Raw genomic sequence first — 21,152 nt, 5'->3', positions numbered from 1 at the left:
TCCTTTGATTCTCTCTGCTGCTCCAAACACCCCAATGCAGTGTTCTGTCTCCATCTCAGTCCTACACTGGAATTGAGGGAGAGCTCTGCCCCTGCGCTTTTCTCATAGTCTCAGACAGCTGCCACTTGGAGCCTACCTCCACAACACTGGACTGTGACTGACATTGTGACAAAGCTGTGGCCTTTTTTTTTTTTTTTTTTTGCGATACGCGGGCCTCTCACTGTTGTGGCCGCTCCCGTTGCGGAGCACAGGCTCCGGACGCGCAGGCTCAGTGGCCATGGCTCACAGGCCCAGCCGCTCCGCGGCATGTGGGATCTTCCCGGACCGGGGCACGAACCCGTGTCTCCTGCATCGGCAGGCGGATTCTCAACCACTGCGCCACCAGGGAAGCCCAAAGCTGTGACCTTTTACCAGAGACGGCTTTGCACAGGGCTTAGACACTCGCACATAGTTTAAGGGGAGCTTTCTCCTCCCTTTTATTAATAGTTAAGAACATGTGAGAAAATGCCCAATTCCTTAACTATCTTTACCCCTGGGAAGGAGAAAGGAGGAGTCTCCCAGTCTCCACAGGTCACTCAGTATTTTCTCTCCTTACTAGCTCAGGAGGACAGGCTCCCACCCTTAGAGTAAATATCATTTATACAGTTTTACTCTCATTAATCCTGCCATATTATATTATGAGAGTTCAAGCCAAGAAGGTCTCATATTCTCTGGTTGATACAGAAATATCCTGGCTACACTCCATTAACCAGAAGCTGCAGCCCATAGAATTGATCCCCGTAGAAGACAAATTTAACGTTTTTTAACATACCTAACCAATCTCCTCAACAGTCTCCACATGACCTCAGGGCTTATCTGAGTCCCACTCTTGCTTTCAAGCACATCAGCTCTATCAGATAGCACCACTGTCATTTGGAAGAATTGCATCTCCTTAGCCAAGCAAGTGGCCATTTACCCCATGGGCTTCTGGCTAACTCTTGAGCCTAGGACACTCTCTCAGAGCAAACCGTTTTGGCTACATACGAAACGTTTTAAGGTTGTGATTTAAAACTCTGTTTAAATCAACCTATTGACCTATATTTGAATATTGGGACAACCCTCCTAAAGCTCACTTTTTACTGATAGAATTACCAAGAAATAAATCTAGGTCTTTTGGAATAATAATACATGTCAATTTTGTGATGGCTCTGCTGCCCTGTATGACGCTGCTTCAAGCCTTGGGCTTTGCCACAAACAACAGGCCACCGTGCACCTCCAGGTCAGGGGCTCCTCAAAACCTCAGCTTTCTGTTTTGTCTAGGCCCATGATTTTCATGGACCCAGCATGTCATCTCCACAACAGCAGTAGTGAGGACTAGCAGGAACTGGAGCAAAGGTAATAAGACCTCTGCTCTTCCCCAGATGTCTTTTCTTTCATAGCTTGAGTGGACATTTCAGAACCTGAGGTGCTGTGAAAATGTTGTAGCTGAAGTGAAAAGACCCGATTGTATCCTGAGGCTGGGATCTGTTACCAGCCCTGTTGCCATCTTGCTGGTGTGACTCAGGGCAAATTCTTTAATGACTCTTTCAGCATCTTCAGCAGTTCCTCCCTCCTACAAATATAAGATTATATAATATGAAGTATTCTGAGCTAATAATAAGAATAGTCGGGCTTCCCTGGTGGCACAGGGGTTAAGAATCCGCCTGCCAATGCAGGGGACACGGGTTTGAGCCCGGTCCGGGAAGACCCCACATGCTGCGGAGCAACTAAGCCTGTGCACCACAACTACTGAGCCTGAGCTCTAGAGCCCACATGCCACAACTACTGAGCCCACGTGCCACAACTACTGAAGCCTGCGTGCCTAGAGCCCGTGCTCCACAAGAGAAGCCACGACAATGAGAAGCCCACGCGCCCCAACGAAGAGTGGTCCCCGCTCACCGCAACTAGAGAAAGCTCGCGCACAGCAACGAAGACCCAGCACAGCCAAAAATAAATTAATAAAATAAATAAATTAATTAAAATAACAAAAGAATAGTCAGTTCTTCCCTGGAAATTTTGAAGAGGTTTTCCTTCTTGTCTTTATTACTTTGCAGTTCCTGGTAAGGCAGCTGGTTTTCCTGCTCTGCTGGAAAATTTCCTCTGTGGCCCTTGTATTATCTGTATCTCACCTGGTTCCTGTCTCTCATTTTAACATTTGATCAAGTCCCTACTTTCGATGCTGAAGAGTCATGGCCCCAAGTGTGACCAAGGCAACAAAGAACAACAGGCAGCACAACAGTCTTCCTCTTTGCTGGGTTCTTCCGTGTGAGAATTTAGGGGCTGAAAGTGAGTCAACCTACCTCTGCAACTGGACGTTGTGCTCCCCATTCCGGGTGAGGGCGCTGTTCTGGGTCAGCTATTCTAAATACTCATATTCCTGGTCTTAGGCAATATAAACAACTTTCCCAGTACTATGGGCCAATGTAAGTTAAAAAAAAAATCTAGATGCTTCCTCTGAAAACTCAATAATCACCATAAGGAAACGGGGAAAGTAGGCAGGAGCATGAGCCTTGGAGTAGGACTGACCTGGGTTGGAATCCCCTGACCCTCTACTTTCCAGCTTCAGCAAGTTAATCTTTCTGGGCTTTGGTTTCCATAACTACAAAATGGGATATCATACAGTTATTGTGAAGATTAAATGAGATAATGAAGTGTCAGCACAAGGCCAGGCAAAGAGTTGTGATAAAGGGTAGCAATTATTATTGCCCAAGGAACTTGGGCATAAGGCAAAAATAATTAGTTCTTTCATATGTTTACCTCCTTAGAGGACAAAGTACTATCCGATAAGGGAAAGAACACCAACAATGGCCCAGTTTGGGAAGCAAAGTCAAAGTACCCACAGCTCTGTGTAGGTGTTCCTCCTCTTCCCTGAAACCTCTTAGTGCTGGTGTGCCCCAGGCCTCAGGGCTGGAACTCTGCTCTCCAGTCTATTCTCACTCCTTCATTCCCTAGGTCATCTCATCCAGGCCCATGTCATTAAATACCAGCACCAGCGATACGTTGATACCTCCCAGATTTGCATCTCTAACCCTGACCTTTACCTTGAACTCCAGATTCATGTAGCCAACTGCCACATCTTGTCTACTAAGCATCAAAAACAACCTACCCAAAACTGAGCTCCTGCTCTTCCTAACAAAATTGCTCCTCTGACATTCTTCTCTCTTTCCCCTCATCCCAGTCCATGTTTCCTGTTTCCACTGTGGCCACATAGGTACAAGTATTATCCTTCTGTGGTTTTATTACTGCAACAGTCTCTTAATCAGCTGGACTGCTTCTGCCCTTCCCACCTTCAGCCTATCTGTACACAGCAGCCAGACGGATCCCAGTTACATGAAAGCCATGATATTATTCTGTTTAGAGCCCTCCGACAACTTTCCATCTCCCTCCTTACAGAAACCAAACTCATTTCAGCAGAGACTGTATATCGTTTAGTTTGTTGTCTGTCTTCAGTAACCACCCCCACTCCCAACTCCACCGGAGCAGCAAAGTTTTGCTTTTGTTTTTTAAAAATATTTACTTATTTATTTTGCTGTGTCGGGTCTTACTTGTGGCACGCAGGATCTTCGTTGCGGCACGCAGGATCTTTTAAGTTGCGACACGCAAACTTAGTTGTGGCATACATGTGGGGTCTAGTTCCCTGACCAGGGATCAAACCCGGGCCCCCTACATTGCTAGGGCACAGTCTTAGCCATTGGACCACCAGGTAAGTCCCCAGAGCAGCAAAGTTTATCAGCTTTGTTCAGGTTCCTGTGGCCCGAGGACCTGATACAGTGCCTGGCACACAGCAAGAGCTTCATGTAGTTCTTGAATGACTTCCAGACAAGATGTCTGAAAAGTGGGAAGGTAATTTTAAAGACTACTTAACTCAACAATCTCTTTTCTCTACAGGTAAGTCTTGCTTTATTTTTAAATGATTTATAGGCTTTTCTTGCGGCAGACTTCTTCGATTCCATGACGTTGAATTCAGGCTATAAAATCAGGTTACCTGATTGCCAGTACCTGGCAATACCAGGTAGCTGGAACCAGCAAGCATTTCAACAATGTAGAGACAAGCCACCTGGAAGCTTCGAGTTGGCCATTTGAAGAACATTAGCTGTAAGGAGATTCTGGACGTAAGCTGCAAACTGAAAGTTGTGCTGCCCCGTTTTCCACTAGATTTCTGATTTGCAGATACTTTCCAGTTCCTCTGTGACCTCGCACAAGTCAATCTTGGCCAGATGTACTGCCCGAGCTAGCAATGCTCTGTGTAAACTGAGTAGATTTTCCTTCGTAGGTAGGGCTATTAAACCTTTAACACAGATGACACCCACCTGGTATTCCTGAGTCGTTAATACCTAACTTGGAAACCCATCAGAAGGAAAAAGAGACGAGCCTCTGTGACTACTGCTTCCCTATCCTATGGGAGGGTCGGAAAACAGGCTCTTGTGTGGGCCAGAAGCCCCTGCCTCGGAAGTCTTAGGCCGGAGACGCCTCCCTTCCATTTCCTTCACATTAACGGAAAATAAGTCGTTTTCAAGCTACGCAGGCCGGGGCCATATGTGCGCTCTGGCGGGGAGCAAAACTCGAGAAGGCCAAGCCACCAAGAAAATGAACGCCTCGCTCAACTCCAAAGACCGAAAACGAACTAGAACCCGTGGGCCAGAGGCCAAACCACAACCCCCAGCAGCCCCGGCGGACGGCGGGGGGGGGGGGGGAAGGGCGCCCTTCCATTGGATGCCGACGAGAGCGTGCCCCTACGTCCGGCCCGCGCAAGCAAGCAGCAACCCCCCCGCGCCCCGCCCTCCGGCCCCGGCGCGGGGTACGCCGGGAGTGGATTCGGTGCGACCGGCCGCGGTACTCCATCTCCCGGCGGGCAGAGCGCTAAAGGCGGCGGCGCCTTTGTGAAGGCAGCGGCTCGGCGCGGAGGAAGTTCCGGTCTCCGCGGCGCTGGGTCGGTAGCAGCGGCCGAGGATTAGGAGGAGCGGGCCGCGGAGGCCGCGCTGCCTCGGTAAGGGCTTGGGGCCGTAGAGAGGGCGTGCCGGAGCCTGGGGGAAAAGAGCCGGCCTGCCAGGCCGCTCTGGATGTCGCGGGCCCGCGCGGGCTAGAAGCTGCGGCTTCGGTGTCGCGGGGTGGCCGCGGCCTCGCTCAGGAAGAGGGCCAAGTGGCGGTGTGGTGAGGGAGGCGCCGCCCACGGGAGGAACGCCCCAGAATGGTCGCGGGCCCGGGGCGGGGCCCGGCGCGGCGGTGGAATTACCGGTCCAGTCTCGGGGCGGCCGGCTGCGGTGTTTGTAGCTGGCGCGTGGTTGCGGTTCGGTTCTCCTGGTCTGAGGAGCTCCAGGCAGGCGGCCCTTTCTTCCTCCTTTTTTCCTGCTTTTTAAAGATTCTGATACAGTTCTGAGGCATCGTTCAAGAGGGAGCTTGTTTTGTGCTTAGCACGTAGCTTCACTCTCAGACCTGGACAGACCCGAGTGGGCTCAGCCGGACCACAGGGCGCGAGAGTTCGGAGCCCGGCACTCGGGGCTGTAGAACCTGGAGCCGGGGGAGTGGTCTGGTGGGTCCTGCACCCGTTGCGCGCATGTAGGAGGAGAGGGAAGTTTCCTCGTATTCGCTCTTTAGATTCCTTTTGGCGTTGTAAATCTGTGTTTTTCTCTTAATTTTAGAATTGATGTTGTGCTTATGGGCTCAACTCTGGGCGTGCATTTTTAAATAAAACAAAGGGCCTTGTTTTGTAGGGTACATAAACTGTAAGAGTACTTGTATTTTTTGCACATTCCAGGTTTGCTTGTGAAGGTCAGAGTTGCGGGGATCTAGGTGGAGTTCAGTAGACTTAGATGCGCCTGGTCACCTGATTCATTTCTGAACTCTGGATTGTGCCCTAGGTTTGTTAGTTTTCAACTTCCTGTTGAGTAGTGCCACCAATGTGAATGGTTTAATAATGTCAACATCAGCAAACTTGTGAGGACTCTAGAAGAGGTATCAAGAACTGATAAGTGAGGGTAGGACTGACAATGGTATGTTAGCATTCTGGTGAAACACACAAAAGTTGGACCTGAACCTTGCCTAGTTTACAGGCGTCTAACTAGGTACCTAACCTATAGAATAGGTACTATGTCTCTGTTTCTGGACATTTGTAGCACCCTTCTTTATAGAATTTTGTTACCAGAATTGGGTTTACTTTGTTGCCTTTAGGAGCCTAGTTTTTTGTAGCCTTTCAGAGGAGAATTGTCAATGGAGAGGTTACTAAGTGAACTCTCCAGTCTTATTGAAGATACATGGGCAAGGTTATACTCTTCTGCCAGTGTTTAAATGTATGAGATGGTGTGTTAATAATCTAACTCAGAGTTGTATTAACATTAAAGCTGTTGGAAAATTCTTTTTAATTCTTAAAAAATTTATTTATTTATTTATTTTAGGCTGCGTTGGGTCCTCGTTGCTGCGCACAGGCTTTCTTTAGTTGCAGCGAGTGGGGGCTACTCTGTTGTGGTGTGCGGGCTTCTCATTGCGGTCCCTTCTCTTGTTGCAGAGCACAGGCTCTGGGCGCCGTCTCAGTAGTTGTGGCGCACGGGCTTAGTTGCTCCGTGGCATGTAGGATCTTCCCAAACCAGGACTTGAACCTGTGTTCCCTGCATTGGCAGTAGGATTCTTAACCACTGCACCACCAGGAAATTCCCACTATTGGAAAATTCTAAAATTTTAAAGATGATAAATCATGGACTCTTCTGGCTACATTCCAAGTGTTTAGAATTTATTTTCCTGCTAGACTTCCACAGTAGTTCATTTCATTCACTTAGTTAACGGGGAATCTATTGGGTGCCTTTAGTAACCTTCCTATCACACTGTGGGACTCAGTAGAGCAGAGTGGGTAACTGTAGGAGCTCTAAAATCTGGTAGAGTTTGAACCCGTGACTCTTCCACTACCTGAGTGACATTGGACAAATTACTTAACTTCAATTTCCTCATATGTGAAATGAGGTTAAGAAATGTAGCCACCTCGGTAGGTTGTTTTGAGGTTTATGTAATCCTTTTAGAACAGTGCCTGGTGTGTGGAAAGTGTTCACTAAATGTTAGCCATGGTTACCTTTTTAAGAAATAGCTTTGGGCTTCCCTGGTGGCACAGTGGTTGGGAGTCTGCCTGCCGATGCAGGGGACACGGGTTCGTGCCCCGGTCCGGAAAGATCCCACATGCTGCGGAGCGGCTGAGCCTGCGCGTCCGGAGCCTGTGCTCCGCAAAAAGAAATGGCTTTGTTGAGATATAATTCACACACCATACAGTTCACCCATTTAAGGTGCTTAATTCAGTGTTTTTTTCATATATTATGTTACTTTTTTAAAAATAAATTTGTGATAAATATATTTTGTTACATACATTGTAACAAAATTTGCCATTTAAGCCATTATTATGTGTAAAATTCAGTGCATGAATTACATTCACAATGTAATGAAACCATAACCATTATCTATTTCTAAAACTTTTTCATCACCTCAAACAGAAACCCTAACCATTAAGCAAGTAACTCCTATTGCCTCCTCCCTCTAGCCCCTGGTAACATCTAATCTGTATTCTGTCTGTTTATTTACCTGTTCTGGGTAACCCATATAAGTGGAATCCTACAATATTTGTCCTTTCATGTCTGACTTATTTCAGGTAAAAATGTTTTCATGTCATAGCGTGTGTCCAAACTTCATTCTTTCCTTTTTAATTAAAGATTTTTTAAAAAACTGAGATGTAAAAAAAAACCAGATTTTAAAAAACTGAAGATGTTGACATCTTCATTCCCTTTTAAGGCTGAACAATACTCAGTTGGTGTGTATAGACCACATTTTGTTTAACTGTTCACTTGCTAGACAGTTGGGTTTTCACCTTTTGGCTGTTGTGAATAATGCTGATGTGAACATGGGTATACAAATATCTCTTCATGTCCCTGCTTTCAATATCTTTGGGTGTATACCCAGAAGTGGATCATATGGTGTGTTTAGCTTTTTTTTTTTTTTTTTTTTTAACGTGGGATCCTCCCGGACCGGGGCACGAACCCGCGTCCCCTGCATCGGCAGGCGGACTCTCAACCGCTGCGCCACCAGGGAGGCCCCTAGCTTTTTTTTTTTGCGGTACGCGGGCCTCTCACTGCTGTGGCCTCTCCCATTGTGGAGCACAGGCTCCGGACGCGCAGGCTCAGCGGCCATGGCTCACGGGCCCAGCTGCTCCGCGGCACATGGGATCTTCCCAGACCAGGGCACGAACCCGCGTCCCCTGCATTGGCAGGCGGACTCTCAACCACTGCGCCACCAGGGAAGCCCTGTATGTCTTCTTTGAAGAAATGTGTATTCAAGTCCTTTGCTCGTTTTTGAGTCAGGTTGTCTTTTGTTGTTGACTTTTAGTTTTCTGTGTATTCTGGATGTTAATCCCTTATCAGATATGTGTATTGCAGATATTTTCTCCCATTCGTGAATTGCCTTTTTACCCTGTTGATAGTGTTCTTTGAAGCACAGAAGTTTTTAATGTTGATGAAGTCCAATTTGTCTTTTTTTTTGACTCTGCTTTTGCTGTTATATCCAAGAGATCATTGCCAAATCCAATGCATCAAACTTCCCCTCTGTTTTCTTCTTAGAGTTTTAGATCTTGAGTTCAGGACTTGAATCCTTTTTTTTTTTTTTTTTTTTAACATCTTTATTGGAGTATAATTGCTTTACAATGGTATGTTAGTTTCTGCTTTATAACAAAGTGAATCAGTTATACATATACATAATGTTCCCATATCTCTTCCCTCTTTTTTTTTTTTTTTCCCTTGTAGTGCGCGGGCCTCTCACTGTTGTGGCCTCTCCCGTTGCGGAGCACAGGCTCCGGACGCGCAGGCTCAGCAGCCATGGCTCACGGACCCAGCCGCTCCGCGGCATGTGGGATCTTCCCGGACCGGGGCACGAACCCGTGTCCCCTGCATCAGCAGGCGGATTCTAAACCACTGCGCCACCAGGGAAGCCCCTCTCTTCCCTCTTTTGAATCCTTTTTTTGAGATAACTTTTGTATATGGTGTTGGGTAAGGGCCCCACTTGATTCTTTTGCATGTGGATATCCAGTTTCCCTATGACCATTTGTTGCAAAGACTGTCTTTTTCCCATTGAATGGTCTTGGCACCCTTGTTGAAAATAACTTGACCATATGTGAGTGTTTATTTCTGGGTTCTCTATTCCATAGTTCTGTATGTCTGCCCTTATACCAATACCACACTGTTTTGATTACTGTAACTTTATAGTAAGTTTTGAAATTGGAAAGTGAGAGTCCTCCAACTATGTTCTTTTTCAAGGCTATTCAGAGACCTATGAAATTCTATACGAATTTTAGGATGGGCTTTGGAATCAGATGGTCTTGAGTTTGCATTTTGGCTTTAACTCATATTAGTTATATTGTTTGGGGGCAAGTCTCTCAACCTATTTGAGCCTCAGTTTCATAGTCTGTAAAGTGGGGATTGTAACAGAACTTACCCCATGGAGGACCTGTGATGATTAAGTGAGAGAACCCATGTAAAATGCGCAACTGTGGCAGAGTCAGTACTCAGCTATGCCTTCCTTTATTACACTTGTTTCAGAGAGTAGGAATAGACATACTCAGAAAAGTCCTTTCCAGCTTAATGTTATTGTCATTTTAAACACTTGACCATAGTAACAGTAGTAATAATATTTAATACATTGTTGCTTTAAAATTTTTTGAAACTTTTTTTGGAGGCATAATTTACATATCATAAAATTCACTTATTGTAACAGTTCAGTTTGGTGCAGTCATCACCACTATTCAGATTTAGAATATTTCCAACACCTCAGAACATTGCCTAGTTCCTGTTTGTTGTTATTCTCCACTTCCCACTCTTAACTGCAAGTCCTAGCATCCACTGATTTGCTTTCTGCCTCTGTAGTTTTATGTTTTCTAGAAATTTCATATAATTGGAATGTCTGGCTTCTTTCACTTGTAATCTTTTTTGAGATTTATCCATGTTGCATTCCTTTTTACAAGTATATCACATTTGTTTATCCATCTACCTGTGGATTGACATTTGGATTCTTTTCAGTTTTTGGCTATTATGAATAATGTTGCTATCAATGCAATTGCTTCTGATGCATGATCTCATTTACTCCTTACAGTAATCATATGAGGTAGGTACCATTATTATTCCCCTTGTGTAGGAGGAGAGCTTTGAGGCATATAGAAGTTAAATACAACTTACCAAGGGTACATAGAAAGCTAAAGTCTTGGGCTTCCCTGGTGGCGCAGTGGTTAAGAATCCTCCTGCCAATGCAAGGGACACAGGTTCAAGCCCTGGTCCGGGAAGATCCCACATGCCGCGGAGCACCTAGGCCCGTGCACCACAACTACTGAGCCTGCGCTCTAGAGCCCGCAAACCACAACTACTGAAGCTCGCATGCCTAGAGCCTGTGCTCTGTAACAAGAGAAGCCACCGCAATGAGAAACGTGCGCACTACAACAAAGAGCCCCCACGCACCACAGCTAGAGAAAGCCTGTGCGAAGCAATGAAGACCCAATGCAGCCAAAAATAAATTAAAAAGAAAAAAAAAAGAAAGAAAGCTAAAGTTTTGTCTTCCTTTTATTTATTTATTTATTTTCTCTTGGCCATGCTGCATGGCATGTGGAATCTTAGTTCCCTAACCAGGGATGGAACCCATGCCCCCTGCAGTGGGAGCATGGAGTCCTAACCACTGAATCACCAGGGAATTCCCAGAAGCTGGAGTTTTGATTCAAACCCAGGCAGTCTGACTCTAAAACATTCAATAAGCCAGTGGTCTTGAAACCCTTTTACTCTTGAACCACCTAAAAGGATTTTAAAAATTTTAACCCCTAAAATTTTGAAAAAATTGTTTACCACCTTGTACATTTCTATGTTGGCATCTTAACACTTCTGTCATAAATGACTGCAAAGGATGTATTTTCTGACATAATATATATACTGTATATGTGCTTTAAATATATAGTTGACAAAACCTTGGAACTGCAGATTTAATTTATGGAAAATGTCTGCCGTATAATTTAATTGGCAAATCAAACTTTAATGTCAGTCATTTAGCCAAACCAGACTGCATCAGTGGGAACATTCCAAATCCCAATGATTTTTGAAATAAACTCTTAAAAAGAGTAGTAACATTTACTGAGCATTTATTTATGAGGCACTGTTCTAGTGAATTTACATTGTAATTTTATCCTGATAACTATGAAGTAGACATTATCTTTATCCTGATATTTAGAGAGAAGTAAACTGAGGCATTAAGTTAAATAACTTGGGGCTTCCCTGGTGGCGCAGTGGTTGTCAGTCCTTCTGCCAATGCAAGGAGCACAGGTTTGTGCCTCAGTCCGGGAAGATCCCACATGCCGCAGAGCGGCTAGGCCCGTGAGCCATGGCCACTGAGCCTGCGCGTCTGGAGCCTGTGCTCCACAACGGGAGAGGCCACAACAGTGAGAGGCCTGTGTACGCCACCCCCCCACCCAAAGGAGCTACATTGTGCAGAGCCAAGATTTGCCTCCAAGCAATCTGACTGTGAACCCCAGCAGAGTATGTCCAGAGATTGCACTCTTGTCCCTTCACCACTGCACTGTGCTTTCTTATAATATAAACTCACTTTTAAACTAGGAAAAAAGCAGCTCTAATGAAGTATCTAAATGTCTCCCTATAGTAGTAAAGTCTCATTTGTACATGAGCTTGAGATTCCTATGGGATAGCTAAGTGGCCATTTCTGGCAGGCATCTGGACTTTATAGGGAAGTCTAAGCTGGGGATGGAGATGTGGAAATTATTATCAGAGAGATGGTAGGGATAGTGGTTAAATTGGGAATGGCTAAGATTGCCCAGTGGCTGCTCTAACAAAATACCCTAGACTGGGTGACTTAAACAATACAAATTTATTTCTCATAGTTCTGGAGCCAGGGAAGTTTTTTTTTTTTTGTTGTTGTTGTTGTTTATTTGGCTGCGTTGGGTCTTCGTTGCTGTACGCGGGCTTTCTCTAGTTGTGGTGAGTGGGGGCTACTCTTTGTTGAGGTGCATGGGCTTCTTATTTGCGGTGGCTTCTCTTGTTGTGGAGCACGGGCCCTAGGCGTGCGGGCTTCAGTAGTTGTGGCTTGTGGGCTCTAGAGCACAGTCTCAGGAGTTGTGGCGCATGGGCTTAGTTGCTCCGTGGCATGTGGAATCTTTCCGGACCACGGCTCAAACACGTGTCCCCTGCATTGGCAGGTGGATTCTTAACCACTGCACCACCAGAGAAGTCCTCTTTTGTTCCTTCTTATAAGAGCATCAACCCCATTCCTAAGGGCTCTACCCTCATGACCTAATTACCTCCTGAAGACCCCATCTTCAAATACCGTCACATTGGGGATTAGGACTTCAACACATGAATTTTGGGGTAACACAAACATTCAGTTTAGTCCATAGCACCAAGAGACGGCATCAAGAACCATGCTGGGGAACAGAATAGAGGCTAGGAGATTAGCAGTATTTGGTGGACGTTCATTTATATATTGAACTAATATTTGTATTGGGTGTGTGGGTGTGTGTTTTGCATGAGAGAGACTTGAGTATGTTTACCATCAAAAAGGAAGTAGTCAGCAGAGTGGTAATATAGGTCAAAAATATGAGTTAAGGGCTTCCCTGGTGGCGCAGTGGTTGAGAGTCCGCCTGCCGATGCAGGGGATACGGGTTCGTGCCCCGGTACGGGAGGATCCCACGTGCCGCGGAGCGGCTGGGCCCGTGAGCCATGGCCGCTGGGCCTGCGCGTCCGGAGCCTGTGCCCCGCAACGGGAGAGGCCACAACAGTGAGAGGCCCGCGTAACACAAAAAAACAAAAACAAAACAAAACAAAAAAAAAAAAAAAAAAAAAAAAAAATATGAGTTAAATGATAGAGCAAGGTAAGGGTAGATTCTTCAGACTACCGTCTTTAATCTATAGGTACACAAAAACATCCCAGAGAGACTATGGGCATGTATATTTTTAAAGGAATCAATATGCAGAACTTGCCTTCCATAAATACTCTTCTTAAGAATGATCTGGGGACTTCTCTGGTGGTCCAATGGGTAAGACTCCACACTCCCAATGTGGGGGGCCCAGATTCAATCCCTGCATGCCTGCCGCAACTAAGGAGTCTGCATGCCACAACTGAAAGATCCCACATGTTGCAACTAAAGATCCTGCATGCCATAATGAAGATCCCGCATGCTGCAACTAGGACCTGGTACAGCTTACATAAGTAAATAAATATTAAAACAAACAAAAAAAGAATGAATCTTGCTCCTGGATGTAAGAACGAAAACTCTTAGAAGAAAACATAGGGGGAAAGCTTTATGCGTTGGATTTGGCCGTGATTGTTTAGAGGATATGACACCAAGGGCACAGTCAACAAAAGGAAAAATAGACAAATTGGGCTTCATCAAAATTAAAAACTTTTGTGGTCAGTGAACACTATCAACAGAGTAAAAAGGCAGCTCACAAAATGGGAGAAAATATTTTCAAATCACGTGTCTGACAGAGGATTAATATCCACAATATATAGAAAACTGAACTCAACAACAACAAAAAAACCTGAATCAAAAAATTGGCAAAGGACTTGAATAGACATTTCTCCCAAAAAGGATATACAAATGGCCAATAAGCACATGAAAAGATTCTCAGCATCATTATTGATTAGGGAAATGCAAATCAAAACCACAATGAGATACCACTTCATACCCATTAGGAAGGCTGTTATTAAAAAACAAAACAAAACAGAAAAACAGTATAACAAGTGTTGGTGAGGATGTGGATAAATCGGAACTTGTATTATTCTGCTAGGGCTGCCATAGCAAAATACCGCAGACTAGGTGGCTTAAACAACAGAAAATTATTTTCTCACAGTTTGGAGGCTGAAGTCTAAGATCAAGGTGTCAGCAGTTTTGGGTTTTGATGAGGCCTCTCTCCTTGGCTTGCAGAAGGCCATCTTCTGTCCATGTCCTCATATGGCCTTTTCCCTGTGAATGCATTCCTGGTGTCTCTTCACTGATGCCAGTCCTGTTGGATTGGGGCCCTGCCCTTATGGCCTCTTTCAACCTTAATTACTTCCTCAAAGGCCCTATTTCCAAATACAGTCACATTAGGAGTTAGGGCTTCAGCACATGAATTGGAGGGGGCACAATTCAGTCCATAACAAAACCATTGTGCACTATTTGTGGGAATGCAAAATGGTGTAGCTGCTGTGGAAAACAGTATGGTGGTTCCTCAAAAAATTAAAAATAGAATTACCATATGATCCAGCAATTCTACTTCTGGGTATATATATCCAAAAGAACTGATCTCAAAGAGATATTTGTACACACTTGTTCATTATTCACATTATCCAAATGATGGGAGTAACCCAAGTGTCCATAAGTGGATGAATAGATAAAATGTACACACAATAGAATATTATTCAGCCTTAAAAAGGCATGAAATTCTGATAGGTGCTGGAATATGTATGAACCTTGAAGACATTATGGTAAATGAAATAAGCCAGAAAGAACAAATATTGTATGATTCCACTAGTATTAAGAGATACTTAGAGTAGTCAAACTCATAAAGACAAAGTGGAATGGTGGTTGCCAAGGACTAGGTTAAGAGGGGAGTGGGGAGTACTGTTTAATGGGTACAGAGTTTCTGATTTTCAAGATGAAAAAAGTTTTGTGGATGGATGGGGATGATATTTGCAAAACACTGTGAATGTACTTAATCCCTCGTAACTGTATACTTAAAGATGGTTAAGTGGTAAACTTAAATTATTTTTTAAAAATAGGTCTTGTTAATTCTCCTTTTCCACTTCCTCTTTCTTACTAACCCTTCTCCCACTTTACCAAAAAGTCACCTTTGCATTTGGAATCTAACTGAAGTACACTGCCCCAGGGAGGATACCCTTTAGGACACCAAACAATGTTTATCTCATCTCCCATTGAAGGATATTTGGGTTGTTTCCATTTTTTTTAAGCTATTATGAATAAAGCTGTCGTGAACATTTTTGTAGAGGTCTTTTATTTTCATTTATCTTAGGCACATACTTTAGAAGTGGAATTGCCAGGTCATAGGGTAGTGTTTCTCAGGCCAGTTTCTAAAGTGGTTGTACAGTTTTGCTTTGTGTGTGTGTGTGTGAACTTTTTTAAAAAAAATTATTTATCTTATTTTATTTTTGGCTGCACTGGGTCTTCATTGCTGCACGCGGGGCTTTCTCTTTGCAGTGAGAGGGGGCTACTCTCCCTTGCCATGCCCGGGCGGCTTCTCTTGTTGCGGAGCACAGACTCTAGGTGCACAGACTTCAGTAGTTGTGGCTCACGGGTTCTAGAGCTCAGGCTCAGTAGTTGTGGCACGTGGGCTCAGTAGTTGTGGCTCACGGGTTCTAGAGCACAGACTCAGTAGTTGTGGCATGTAGGCTCAGTAGTTGTGGCTCACGGGCTCTAGAATGCATGCTCAGTAGTTCTGGCACATGGGTTTAGTTGCTCCGCGGCATGTGGGATCTTCCTGGGCCAGGGCTCGAACCCGTGTCCCCTGCATTGGCAGGCGGATTCTCAACCACTGCGCCACCAGTGAAGCCCTACAGTTTTGCATTCTTTCGAGTAGTGTATGAGTTCTGATTGCTGGAAATCTTTTTGTATCTGATTTTGTGAATCTCTTTAATTTTAGCAATTCTAGTGAGTGTGTATTGGTATCTCATTGTGGTTTTAATCTTATCCTTCTGACTAATAATAGGGAACATCTGTCAGACATGTGTCACAAATATTTACTCCTTGTTCTGTAGTTTACCTATTCATTTTTTAACAGTGTCTTTTGAAGAACAGATTTTGATTTTAATATTTTTCTTTATGGCTAATGCTTTCTGGGTCCTTTATAAAAGTCTTTGCTGACACCAAGCTCAAAAATATTTTTCCTGTGTTTTCTTTTTTTTTTTTGCCATGCCTCTTGGCTTGTGGCATCTTAGTTCCCTGACCAGGGATTGAACCCGGGCCACCACAGTGAAAGCGTGAAGTCTTAACCACTGGACTGCCAGGGAATTCCCTGTGTTTTCTTTTAGAAACGTTATAGTTTTATCTTCTACATTTATGTAGATCCACTTTTAATGTAGTATGATAGTAGGCAAAGCAAATGCCATCAATGGGGATTTAGGATATGATTCTGGAGAGGAAGCCTGAAAAATCACTATTACATTTGAGGAGGAATCTTTTTTTAATATTTATTTTATTTTATTTATTTATTTTTGGCTGTGTTGGGTCTTCATTGCTGCTCGTGGGCTTTCTCTAGTGCAGTGAGCGGGGGTACTCTTCACTGCCGTGCATGTGCTTCTCATTGTGGTGGTTTCTCTTGTTGCTGAACACGGCCTCCAGGGCGTGTGGGCTTCCGTAGTTGTGGCTTGCGGGCTCCAGAGCGCAGGCTCAGGAGTTGTGGTGCACGGGCTTAGTTGCTCCGTGGCATGTGGGATCTTCCCAGACCAGGCATCGAACCTGTGTCCCCTGCATTGGCAGGTGGATTCTTAACCATTGCGCCACCAGGGAAGTCCCGAGGACAAATCTTTTTAAGTGTAATTGAAATGAATACACTTAAAATTTTTTAATGGGAATTTGCAGGGGTTGGGGGAGCAATGGTGCTTCCAGCAGTCACTAATTCTAGGTCCAATAGTGCATATTAAAGATGCTGCTGTTTAATAAATTTATTTATTTATTTATTTATTTATTTATTTTCGTCTGTGTTGGGCTGCTGTTTAAAAACTCATAGTTGGATCATAGTTGGGTAGGTGCTCACACCAATCCTTGCCTGTTGGTGCCCCCTTGATCCTCTTAGCTGAGTGTCCTGTTTGGCGCAAAGCATTTACTTTGGAAAAAATTAAGAGTGTTTAAAGCAGGAACAGGCTGCTATATACCACAGCTAAAACTAATGGAATAGTACCCCTGGTTCTGCTTTGTTGGCTTTTGGAACTGAAGTCATGAGTAAGAGGGGTGGCCCTGGGTATTGGTTTTATTTTGCTGGAGGTAAATTTCTTGGACATGTGTAGAATGGACCAGAGTGAAAGTATTTGCTGAGAATTTTTTTTTAATTTTTTAAAATTTTTATTTGCGTTGGGTCATCATTGCTGCACGCAGGCTTTCTCTAGTTGCAGCAAGCCGGGGCTACTCTTCGTTTGCGGCAGGAGGGCTTTTCATTGCAGTGGCTTCTCTTGTTGCGGAGCATGGGCTCTAGGCAGGCGGGCTTCAGTAGTGTGGCATGTGGGCTCAATAGTTGTGGCTCGCAGGTTCTGGAGTGTAAGCTCAGTAGTTGTGGTGCACGGGCTTAGTTGCTCCGCGGCATGTGGGATCTTCCCGGACCAGGGCTTGAACCTGTGTCCCCGGTATTGGCAGGAGGATTCTTAGCCACTGCACCACCAGGGAAGTCCTGCCAAGAATGTTTTTATTAATCAAGAGTCAAAGGCAGAGGAGGCTCAGGAACAATCAGCTAACATCATCATTCTAACCTTAAAGGCTGCTGACCCTATACAATGGGGAGGCTTTATTCCCATACCCACTGGTTGGTTTCCAGGAAACCAAAGTCTTTATGTTCTGGGGGAGTATAATTGTAAAGCTGAAAATTAAAGGAATTGATGAGAAGGGCATCACTAGGAGTGCAATCCATAGTTTAATGGGATGCTTGCCATCTCTCAGGATTAACTGACCCCTGTTCAACCACTATTCATGTGAAATTACTTTTCAATTCAGCATTCAAAACTCTCATTTGAGAATCATACAGAGTGAAGTAAGTCAGAGGAAAACAAATATCTTATATTAACGCATATGTGTGAAGCGTAGAAAAATGGTACAGATGAACCTGTTTGCAGGGCAGGAATAGAAACGCAGACGTAGAGAACGGACGTGTGGACATGGCGGGGAAGGGGAGGGTGGGATGAATTGGGAGATTAGGTTTGACATAAATACACTACCATGTGTAAAATAGATAGCTAGTGGGAACCTGCTGTATAGCACAGGGAGCTCAGCTCAGTGCTCTGTGATGACCTAGATGGGTGGGATGAGGGAGTAGGAAGGTCCAAGAGGGAGGGGATATATGTATACATATAGCTGATTCACTTCACTGTACAGCAGAAACTAACACAACATTGTAAAGCAATTATACTACAATAAAAACTAACAAACAAAAGCCTCTCATTTGGCTATTTACTACTACCACCAAGATCTACACCTGCAGTAGCTTCACCTGGACTTACATCTCAGCCTTACCACAAGGGCCCTCTTACTCATTGCTATGTTGCATCTGTTAGGGGTGGGATCTGGGCATTTGAGGTGGCAGGCCTTCTCTTTCCCACTTGCATGTTCACCGCCAGGTACAGTTGTGTAATTAGTGTTATAGTACCACTTATTTTCAGAGTCAGGTGGTATGGCAGGTGACTTGTTGTACATTCCTTAGTGGATTCTGACTTTCTTGGCTCCTGTCTTGCTGTGTATATCAACCAATATCCCTGCTGGGTTCTGATGAGCTTCAGCATTTAAAGCCTTAACCTGGCATTCAGTTCATCCTGCAGTGCCAGTTCTGTTTACCAAAAGTAGCCCTGGCTCCATGCCAGTAACTCAAGAGTTTTTACCCATTTAAAGTTTAAGGATAGTTTAACATCATTTCAGCCCCGAAACCTGTAATCATTTGCTTTGCTGGATTAAACTGTCTGAAGAATTCCAGCTATTCTGAGGAAAATTTTGGAGGGAAGCACTAGATGTTTTTCCATACCTTTGGCCCCATTCCCACCAGCAGTATATTAGGGTTCTAATTTCTCCAGATTCTTGTCAACTTATCTTTTTATTAGAGACATCCTAGTGGATATGAAGTGGTATCTTACTGTGGTTTTTTTGTTTGTTTTGGTTTTTTGGCTTATGGGATCTTAGTTCCCCGACCAGGGATTGAACCTGGGCCATGGTATTGAAAGTGCCGAGTCCTAATCCCTGGACCACCAGGGAACTCCCCTTATTATGTTTTTTTTTTTTGTTTTTTTTTTTGTGGTACGTGGGCCTCTCACCATTGTGGCCTCTCCCGCTGCGGAGCACAGGCTCTGGACGCGCAGGCCCAGCAGCCATGGCTCACGGGCCCAGCCGCTCCGTGGCACGAACCCGTGTCCCCCGCATCGGTGGGAGGACTCTCAACCACTGTGCCACCAGGGAAGCCCTTAATTATAGTTTTGATGTGCATTTCCCTTATGGGTAATATTGAGCATTTTTCCTGTGCTTATTAGCCTTTTAAAAGTATCATCTTTGGGGCTTCCCTGGTGGCGCAGTGGTTGAGAGTCCGCCTGCCGATGCAGGAGACACGGGTTCGTGCCCTGGTCCGGGAGGATCCCCACATGCCGCGGAGCGGCTGGGCCCGTGAGCCATGGCCGCTAGGCCTGCGCGTTCGGGGCCTGTGCTCCGCAGCGGGAGAGGCCACAACAGTGAGAGGCCCGCATACCGCAAAAAAAAAAAAAAAAAAAAAAAAAAAAAAGTATCATCTTTGGAGAAATATCTATTCATAGCCTTTGCCCATTTTAAAAATTGGGTTGTCATTTTGCTACTGAGTTGTAAAATAGTTCTTTATGTATTCTAGATACAGGTCTCTTATCAAATATGATTTACACAAGTTTTCTCCCATTCTGTGGACTGTCTTCATTTTCTTGATGGTGTCCTTTAAAGCACAGAATTTTAAATTTTGATGATATCCAATTGATATATTTTATTTTTCCTTTTGTTGCTTGTGCTTTTGGTATTCATCTTATCCAAGAAGCCATTTCTTAATCTAAGGTCATGAAGATTTATGCCTGTTCTAAGAATTTTATAGTTTTACCTCTTAAAACATTTAGGTCTTTGATCCATTTGTGTTAATTTTTATACATGACATGAAGTAGGGGTTCAACTTTATTCTTCTGCACAGGGACATCCACTTGTCCCAGTACCATTTGTTGAAAAGACTGTTCTTTCTTCATTGAATTGTCTTAGAACTCTTGTCTAATACACTTGATCCTAAATGTGAGGGTTTATTTCTGGACTCTCAATTCTGTTACATTGATCTTTGTTTATCCTTATGTCAGTGCCACACTGTCTTGATAACTGTAGCTTTGTTTTCTTTTTTTAAAATTGAAGTATAGTTGATTTACGATATTGTGTTCGTTTCAGGTATACAGCACAGTGATTCAGTTTTTCATATACACTCACACACACACACACACACACAAACACACATTCCTTTTCAGATTCTTTTCCCTTATAGGTTATTAAAAAATCCCTGTGCTATACAGTAGGTCCTTGTTGGTCATCTATTTTATATATAGTATTGTGTATATGTTAATCCCAACCTCCTAATTTATCCCTCCCTGCACCCCCTCTTCCCCATTGGTAACAATAAGTCTGTTTTCTATGTCTGTGAGTCGCTTTCTGTTCTGTAAATAAGTTCATTTATATCATTTTTTTTAAGATTCCGTGTAGTAGCGATATCATATGATATTTGTCTTTCTCTTTCTGGCTTACCTCACTTAGAATGATAATCTACATATTGCTGCAAATGGCATTTCATTCTTTTTTATGGCTGAGTAATATTCCATTGTATATGTATATAGTACATCTTCTTTATCCGTTCATGTGTCAGTGGACATTTAGGCTGCTTGTAGTTAAGTTTTAGAATCAGGAAATGTGAGTCCCCTAACTTTGTGGTATGTGTTCTTTTCTATTTTGCACAGATGATACCATATTACAAATAATATTTTGCACATATTTTTAAACTTAATATATAATAGTTTATCCTATATAAATTAACATAGCTATTTCATTTTTTGAGAGTTGCATAGTATTTCAGTAGTACAAATATATTCTGTTGATGTAATTTTTTTTTTATTATTTTTTTTTTTTTTGTGGTACGCGGGCCTCTCACTGCTGTGGCCTCTCCCATTGCGGAGCACAGGCTCCGGATGCGCAGGCCCAGTGGCCATGGCTCATGGGCCCAGCCGCTCCGCGGCACATGGGATCCTCCCGGACCGGGGCACGAACCCATGTCCCCTGCATCGGCAGGCGGGCTCTCAACCACTGCGCCACCAGGGAAGCCCTGTTGATGTAATTTAGATTTTATAATCTTTTGCTATTACAAACAGTGCTGCACTATGTACCTTTGTAAACATGT

General features: G+C 44.1%; 1 protein-coding gene across 3 annotated transcripts in view; it reads left to right on the top strand.

Annotated features, from left to right (window-relative positions):
- Positions 1-4,795: 4,795 nt before the first annotated feature.
- Positions 4,796-21,152, top strand: part of RBM6 (RNA binding motif protein 6) — a 109,372-nt gene continuing 93,015 nt past the window's right edge. For 2 of the 3 annotated variants that reach the window (XM_059076790.2, XM_067044161.1), the window contains exon 1: positions 4,796-5,005. The gene's annotated coding sequence lies outside the window, so the exon portion shown is untranslated. The remainder of the gene's footprint in view (positions 5,006-21,152) is intronic. The other variant, XM_067044162.1, reaches the window with a different exon arrangement.

The sequence above is a fragment of the Kogia breviceps genome, chromosome 10 (assembly GCF_026419965.1).
Source record: "Kogia breviceps isolate mKogBre1 chromosome 10, mKogBre1 haplotype 1, whole genome shotgun sequence".
In the NCBI taxonomy this organism is placed as follows: domain Eukaryota; kingdom Metazoa; phylum Chordata; class Mammalia; order Artiodactyla; family Physeteridae; genus Kogia; species Kogia breviceps.
The sequence above is the reverse complement of the archived record's forward strand: the minus strand, read 5'-3'. Positions and strand labels throughout refer to the sequence as shown.